General features: G+C 41.6%; 1 long non-coding RNA gene across 1 annotated transcript; it reads right to left on the bottom strand.

Annotated features, from left to right (window-relative positions):
* Positions 1-2,298: 2,298 nt before the first annotated feature.
* Positions 2,299-8,361, bottom strand: LOC134188418 (uncharacterized). The gene is made up of 3 exons (XR_009971342.1): positions 8,295-8,361; positions 2,472-2,553; positions 2,299-2,410 (listed from the first exon to the last, which is right to left on the bottom strand). It is a non-coding gene; the product is annotated as an uncharacterized LOC134188418 (long non-coding RNA).
* Between the last annotated feature and the right edge of the window lie 294 nt (positions 8,362-8,655).

Raw genomic sequence — 8,655 nt, 5'->3', positions numbered from 1 at the left:
GCAATCAGAATTTGGAGAGAAACGAAAGTGCTAGAAGAATAAGTTTGTCGGCAAGAGATATTCGATCGCTCGAAGCTTTGCGAAGGACGACGATGCATACGGTCTACACGGGACTGGCGTGGGCGTGTGTTCGAATAAACCGGAATGTGTAGCGTTTGCGTCGTCGAGAAATTTTACGCTGGAGTCGACCCCTCGAGAGGGGACCCGGTGCATAATGTTTTTTAATTTTTTACACAAACCTTCCTCTGTGCGTGCCGAGTGTGCGGGCCGATTTCGGTTGCGAACGGACAAAAGACGTGGCCCCCAAACGCGAACACACACACACACACACACACACACACACACACACACAGACAGACAGACAGACAGACAGACAATTTGAGCTTTATATAGTAGATATATATCTGTACACACAAACCTTAAATTTCTCCTCTCCACGTCCACGTTTAATTAAAAGACCTACTTCTAAAATCGTTTTCGAGTCCGGATACAGATCAGCATAGGAAGATTCGCGCAAGTGACCAAACGGCAAAGAAAATGCCTCACGAAGTTCCGTCGCTCCAACTTTTTGTATTGTAGCTAAGGATTGTGAGTACTTGACAACCGAACAGTAGACTATTCACACGTCCCGTACTACAGTATGATCAATCTTTTACTAGACTGTGCTTTATCTGAAACAGTGTTGATAGTCAATCTTGGCCGATATCAATTTATAAGTCGACAAATAAACCATAGCACTGTCATTAGACAGAACTCATTGTATGCTTGTTCTTCTACATTTCAATTGTCTTGATCATGATTGCACGAAACGACAGCTATCTAGCAGGCTTATATACGTAATCTAAATTACTAAGAAGTTTGCATGGCTTTTTTGTTTCCTAGACATGGTTTCAACAAATACGTATTGTCGGTCAGAAAACTCTGTTGCTACGTTTGGAAAGCGAGGCTCCTGATACCGAAAACTAGTTTAGTTAAGATATTTTTGTGTAAAGCAATATCAATTTCACAGTCGCAACCTGAATGTTACGCTGAGTAGTATATTCGTACACGTCTGGACAATCTAATTTAGATTAATGCTTTATGCGTACTAAACGTAGGTGTGCATGAAGAGGCATACGGTTGTTTGTGTGTGTGCGCGAGTGCGCATGTGTGTGCGTGCGTGCGTGCGCGCGTGCGTGCATGCGTGTGTGTGTGTGTGTGTGGGGGTGTTATTACTGCATGTACCTACTTGCACAGTAAATTCTAACCAGCAAACTACTAATGTAGCAAGAATCGAAGAGCGCACGAAACTGCATTCAACACTGCGTCTGGGGCGAGGGTAATACAAAACCCCGTTCCAAACCGCAAACAGCTGTGCGGTTCTCAAACGGACCAATGTGGTCATTGCTTACTATCACATTCGCCATCAACACCATTCACAACAGAAAGCACTCTCTATACAGACGAGGCGCTAACTAAAATGCATAAAACGCCACACAGTTTATACAGTCTCTGGTTTCCTTCAAATCTCGACAACCATCGCACTTACGAGTACAGTTAATTAACTAATCAGAGGCCCACTCAAAGCGATTCCCTTGATCAAAATCACATCCGATCTCCGCTCACACGAAATGGGATATCCGCAAGCACTGTTATCTCACTAGCTAATGCATGTACAAGTTGTTACCCACTAGCTGCAACGATGACCGTTCTGTATGCGACAGAGTGTTTCTCGAAGAACTAAAACCGTTGTCGTTTCGTCACGTCTCAATCCCTATAAATACAACATTTATCGACCGAAGAGAGTTAAAGAAAGGTCTGAGTGAAATAATGACAAAGTCGCTAGATTTATTGGATTTTTGTACGTCTTTGCATGGGGTAGATAGTGCTTGTTGCTATAGTAGCTATAGTGTCGACACGTTGCAGCAAGGTGTGATGCTACAATCGCAAATTTGTCGTTAGAAGAGTAGAGGAACAAAACTGTTTTAGTAATAATGCGATGGACGGCGGTAAAGGCAACGACGGCTGCGAAACGGGCGTGCAAGTGGATTTAGCAGTCACGTGACACATCAATGGTCCTTTGTTGATAGGTCGTTTGTGTTCTAGACATGGAGTTTGAGTTTTGATGAAAAGATGTTTGTACGAAGCGAGAATCCGATCGTTTCGTCTCTATTGAAATCACATATCAAATTTTACTTCTACACCAACTCACGTGTCCCGTATGTGGTCCGACCTCATATCAAACGTTTTTGTATTGTAGATATCCGTACAGACATTACCCAAACAACAAAGAGTGCGCCTGGTTGTTCATGGCAATAGGAAAGCGACGGATGACTCTGACCGTTAAAATCTAGGATTTCGATTTTGCAGGACATTCAACTGACTGTCTCGATTACCTCAAAATTCGGTTTGTATCTAGACGAGGAGACCTCTGCAACGCAAGCAAACCACATAAAATTTCAGCGCACCGTACGGAATAACGAATGGCTCACCTTGTTGAAGTGACATTTGTATCAGACAGAAGCGAGCTGGCGAGAGGATTTAGTGCCGTATTCAAAGGCATTTTTCCCATTACTGAACGCATAGTAAATGCAGATGTAGATAAAAATACAACTGCTTAAATTTTTGCTATAGCAGTTAACTAAATCAATTAAATTAATTATTATTATTACGTATTTTTGGTGACTTCATACCCATGCACAGATAAGCAGGCAAAGTTATCAGTTCTCCTCCAAATTACACTCCAACGTGCTCCCATATAATGAAGGTACTACTTTACTCGGTCAGTAGAAATGAGGGCTGGCAAATTTCTCATAAAAAATAAAAGCATAACTATGACTACATGTATATTTCAAATTAATTTCCGATTAAAATTTCTAGTTTCTCGTGTTTCCATTATAAATATGATGATAAAACAGAGTGTCGATGTAACATGATTATTTGCGACTTGTTGTCCTCTTTCCAGATATTTATTGTCTTTAAATCGAATGCTAGTCAGGTTGTGAAGGCACTACAATTTTACGACAAGAACATCCGAAAATGTTCTATTTATGATGCCATTCTAGAGGAAACTTGGAAGGACGGTAAACGAATAGCGACGTGAGGCTCGTCGTAACAGGAGAGATTACAGATACAACAGTGGTAATGATTCGAAACCTTCGACAAAGACAGAAACGTATTCTTTGCCTAATACCATCCAGTCACGTGATAATGTACCATTTTGAACACAAACGGAAACTACAAGTTCCAAGTTGATACGAATAAGTCAAGTAGAAATAGAGAGCTTTCACGAGGCAATGACAAGCATCCTAACTAGAAGTGGAATTCAAATTGTAGTGAACATTCAGCTTACTAAGTGAACCCAATAAATTGAATGCTCGACGTTGAGGTCAAAATAATGGATAAAACTAAAGTAGCTAGTTCAGTTAGTGATGCCCTGGCTATGTAGATAAGTAAATGTTGATACCAATACTGATATTGTTACACAACTAGGAGACAAATAAATATTCGCTCTCTTGAATTTGTCGAAATTGTTTGCACAGTATACAGTTAATTCTACTCCATTCAATACGCAGTTAGCGTTCTCATTACAGTACTTGTTACCTAAATTGCTCAGTAGTACCTTGAGCTCGAACATTCCATTACTAGCTCTAAAGCACTGGCTGCTACATCTGCGTTTATTACTCACCTACCTACCTACTCGCCCATCCGCCCATCCACTGACTCACCCACACATATGCAAGAAACACACACACACACACACACACACACACACACACACACACACACACACATACAGTTTTGATTCTCTTTTTAAACTATTATATTAGCATGCACACAAACCACACACACCTGTTAAGTTTGCAGAGCTCGGTACAGTTCCATAAAAATTGTTTACAGAGCAAGTGTATCTTCCATTATCTTTACTTTTCAAACTTTCCATCATCAGCGTGTGAACATCTTGGATTGCCTGCAAAACACAATGTGACTCTCGATGACACAAAGTGTCTGCTTCGATGCAAAGAAATTCAATTTTTGGAGTTTCGGGTTTCTGGTAATGGCATTCAGCCCATTCAGTCAAACGTAGATTCAATTTCTACCATTCCAGCTCCAACAACAGTCAAAGAACTAATATCCTTTCTTGGGTTGGCGAACTACTATCTCAAATTCATACCAAATTATACAACTATAACGGCACCATTGAGAAACCTGTTAAAGAAAGGTACTACTTGGAACTGGACAGAACAATGCCAGGCATCATTAGAACAAGTAAAGGCATCATCACTCACTACTTCTCCTGTGTTGTCTCATTTTTCGTCTTCTACATCAGCATCGACAGTCGTGACGTGTGATGCATCAGCAACTGCTCTTGGTGCAGTCTTATCACACGAGGTTGATGGTCAGGAGAAGCCTATTGCTTATGCTTTACGAGCACTGACCGATGCCGAAAAGAAGTACTCATTGGGCGAACGTGAAACACTCGCTTGTATTTGGGCATGTGAAAATTGGCATGTTTACCTGTATGGTCGTCATTTCACACTCAGAACTGATCACCAGTCTCTCACTACTCTTGTGTACTTATCTGGAACTGAACGACGTTCGCTTTGTTTGCACAGATGGTCTGATCGTCTTCACCAGTACACCGTCACTACCTGTTATAAGCGTGGAAGTCAGAACAGGGAGCTGATTGTTTGTCCAGGACACCCAGAATATGGTGTGGTCCAGCCTCCACAACACAGGAGCCAATGCAGCTACTGACAGCACCTTTCGATAACATCATCACTTTGGATGAACTTCGTCGTGCATCAGGCTACGATGATCTGTTATGTCAAGTGTGCAAATTTATCGCCAACAGCTGGCCAAGTAAGATCGAGGATATTCTATTATGGCCATTCTACCAGATACGAGACGAGCTCTCAGTCCGGAATGACAGCTGTTTAGCCAGAGGAGAACGTGCATTCATACCTGCATCTCTGCAGCAGAAGGTCTTATCTATGGCTCACGAATGCCATTCAGGAATGGTCAAAACCAAGCAAAAGTGTTGTACCTCAGTCTGGTGGCCGGGCATTGATAAGCAGATCGAAGACCATGTTCAAAGCTGTGAAGCTTGCATTCAGAGTGGGAAGTCCATCAAACCCACAGAATCACCTCTGAACACAGTGAAGTGGCAAAAACAACCATGGCAGAAGCTACAGATTAATATAGTTGGTGAGATTCATTGTTCTCTCTCCACTCACAAGTACATCATCGTTGTCCACACTCTGCATTCTAAATTGCCCGAAATACATCCATGCAGTCATGTCAGCTCTCAGAGAGTCATGTCCTTCCTGTGTGATCTTTTTACAAGGTGGGGTCTCCCGGAGGTCATAATTTCAGACAGTGGTCCTCTATTTCTGTCACACGAATTTACATCTTTTCTGGCCAACAAATGGGATCAAGTAATCCACAACGGCATTCTATCACCCGTAATCTAATGGAGGAGTTGAGCGATTCAATCAAACGCTAAAGCAGGGTCTACGTACACACCGAGCACAAGGTTTCACTTTTCATCAGGCTCTCCAAGAAACCCTTCTAATTATCGATTGTCACGTCATTGTACAACGGGTTATGCTCCTTCTCAACTTATGATTCGACGGCAGTTCCGTCTTCCTCTTACCATCTTACAACCCCCATTTCAAGTCGTCACTTCAGATGTGCCCAGCAGCGACCAGCTAGCCCAGGACATCAAAATCTAACAAGCAAAGATGAAGCCATACTTCGATCATAAGCACCCATTGCAAATTCCAAAAGTTTCAACCGGGTCAGCTCGTAAGAATATAATATCCAGTCAGACGGCATAAGATAGCACCAGCATACTCTACCCCAATCAACATCAAGAAGCAAGTCTCCCCAGCCTCATTCCGGTTATCAGATGGTTCTCTCTGGAACGCCGACCTCCTCATTGAAGCTGCAGTGGTTACTCCATCTCCTCAGTCTAAACCACTTGATTGTTCGAGTCGCGTTCCTGCTGAATCTAGCGCAGTCTGTCACGAAGCACGGCCTCACGTTCGACGAAACAAGCGTCTTAGTTCCAGGCCCGCTGCTCACTCTGATTTTCACGTGGACTACAATACATGACTTTTTAGTGTTGGATTACAGTCCTTGTTCTGTTGTGTTGTGTTAGATCTTACAGAATGGGAGGAAAAATCTCGTGTAGGCAAGCCTGTACTTGGTGTATGATTAGCCTAGACATATAATATAGTCAGTCTTAGGGTACTTGGCGTCCGTTTCCGGATATTCCCCAGCACCACACTCCGATCTTGCCTCTCGAACGTGGTCTGAGTTGTCGAACGCTTGGCATTTACGCAATAGAACACGACTGTGAGATACTGAGAAAATTAGATGAATGCGAATTGAGAGAAAGCAAAGGTGATTTGAGAAGACAGCTGACTATTTCCACGCGAGAAATCGCTTAGCGCTCAATCAAAACAACTGATTTCTCTATAACAGTCGCCATATTTCTGTTCATTGTTGCAAACCTAAAGTCACCCCGTCAGAAATCTTTGCTAACTGGACTGTGACAGAAAGAACTGAACAGGAGCTGAGCACAGCAGAACAAGTTTCAGCAATGTAGAACAGTGCTCAACGAATTTTAGTCTCAATTGTTAGTCTAAACCGTTCATGTTGTGACGTCACAACAGTAGATGAGAATAGACTCAGAATATGCAAGTAAACTGAAACGTATAATCTCTATTTAATCTTTAAGTATGTCTTCTAAAATAGACAAAGTCATTTTATTGTTTAGAAGCTTTTTGAAAATGATTTTGATTATTAACTTTTACAATTACTGATTGAACTGACAGCAAGAAGCAGCCATGTAGCTCAACAGGTCACACATCACCTGCTATCTCAGACATGCGGATGGCACAATCAGAGCCATTACCTCACTATTAAGTCTTGTTTTAATTTACTACAAAGTGCAGCTGTCACTCTAGATGCATGTGCTTGCACGGTCTGGAAAAGTCCAATAATTTCTTAATCTAGGTCACATGCTCCATACTTATGCCATGTCTCTATTTATTTAAGTATTGACGTATTTAATTACACAATTGCATACGGGCAATTTTCCTGTTTTGCCTCCGCAGGGCGAAACAGGCTTGTAGTCACCAATTTGATTGCAGCCTGGCATTGTAAAAAAATCGATACTAATTAACTATTTACAAAAATGTCTTGCTTAGGTACCAACTTCTGTTTTTCCTAAATTCTTTGCACTAAGTAATTCGTCTCTGGGAACCTCGTGAAACATCAGTTAGAGTTGAAACTTTTTAAAATACTAACATGATCAGTACAAGTTTTTACGTGCAGTTTTACTACGGAATCTGCACATTGTAGTAGTTGTGACTATATATGTCGATATACACTTATTGGGCGATTCCAAATAGGAGTTCTTGTATTACATAAAGATTAAATTAAATTATTTTCAAACTTAAAATTTGTATTGAGAAGACTCATATCATCAACAGAAGTAGGATTTAAATAAAAAGTATTTTCAAGACATTCATTAGCTCTTTGCAGCTAAAGTTTCATCTAAGAAACTTTTATACATGGAGATATTAATGTCAAATATTCAAATTATTTCAAAATATATTGACATGATCTTTACAAGTTTGTATGTGCAGTTTTACTTCAAAAACTGCACATTTACCATAGTGATCAGACATGTCTATGATTCCATATAATCGCAGCTCTGGTATTACAGGAGACAACATATTCAATTGCATTCACACTTAGCGCATGCTTTGAATTTTGCAGTAAATTTCTGTACATACACATTGCGCAAATGTTTGATCGTGGGTAGTTACATCTCTCACCTAGACTAAAAATTTCGAGAGTACACTGGTTAGGGGCGGAGCTTCTAGAGCAAGCGCAGTCTCTAGGGTATTCCCCGGGTGTCAATCCTCTCGTGACAATTCTGGCAAGGCCGGTGCGGGGAGAGACTAGCCTCTGTCTCTAATTATTCGTAAAGCAAAAGGTCTCAAGACTTTACGGTCCGTACAGTCTCAAGATGACCGGATACGGCGGGTCAACTAAACGGATGTACCATGACGCAACAATCTGGCTGGATCCGCACGTGACCGGTTGCGCTGTGAGTGACGAAAGTCACGATTACAGGTCGATGGTGACTTTCGAGCGGCAGTGAGCAAACTATTTTAGCTACGGACGTTCAAATCAGCCCTCGTACATACGTCTTACGTACCCCAAGCGAAATATTTGTCCACTAGCTAGAGTACACATGTTGCATTTGGAATTACACTCTGCACAGATTACTTACTTACTTGTCAACTGTTGGTTGTGAAGAAAACAGAGAACTAAGCAGATCTTCAATAGCACCATGGCTACCGGTTGCTTGACTCAATATAAACAAAATACAAGTGCAGACCGCTTTTTGCACGCGAGGGTCAGAGGGCGGGGCGGGTGCTCCTCTACTTCTCCCCTCCCTCTGTCCAGCTCTCCCAAAACCTCACGTGCAAAAATCGGTGTATGGCATCGAGGCTATAAATAGGTAGCTACGATGCCTGTCGTGTAGCAATAATAATTAATAGAAACTACGACTGTAATGTAAGCAGTTGGGAGAGAATTTTGATTTCCAAAATTTATTCAGTTGATGCAGATGCTGTCAATTGCACCATTTATCAT

This window comes from Corticium candelabrum, chromosome 13 (genome assembly GCF_963422355.1).
Source record: "Corticium candelabrum chromosome 13, ooCorCand1.1, whole genome shotgun sequence".
NCBI classification, from domain to species: Eukaryota; Metazoa; Porifera; class Homoscleromorpha; order Homosclerophorida; family Plakinidae; genus Corticium; species Corticium candelabrum.
This window is presented reverse-complemented; position numbering and strand designations above follow the sequence as displayed.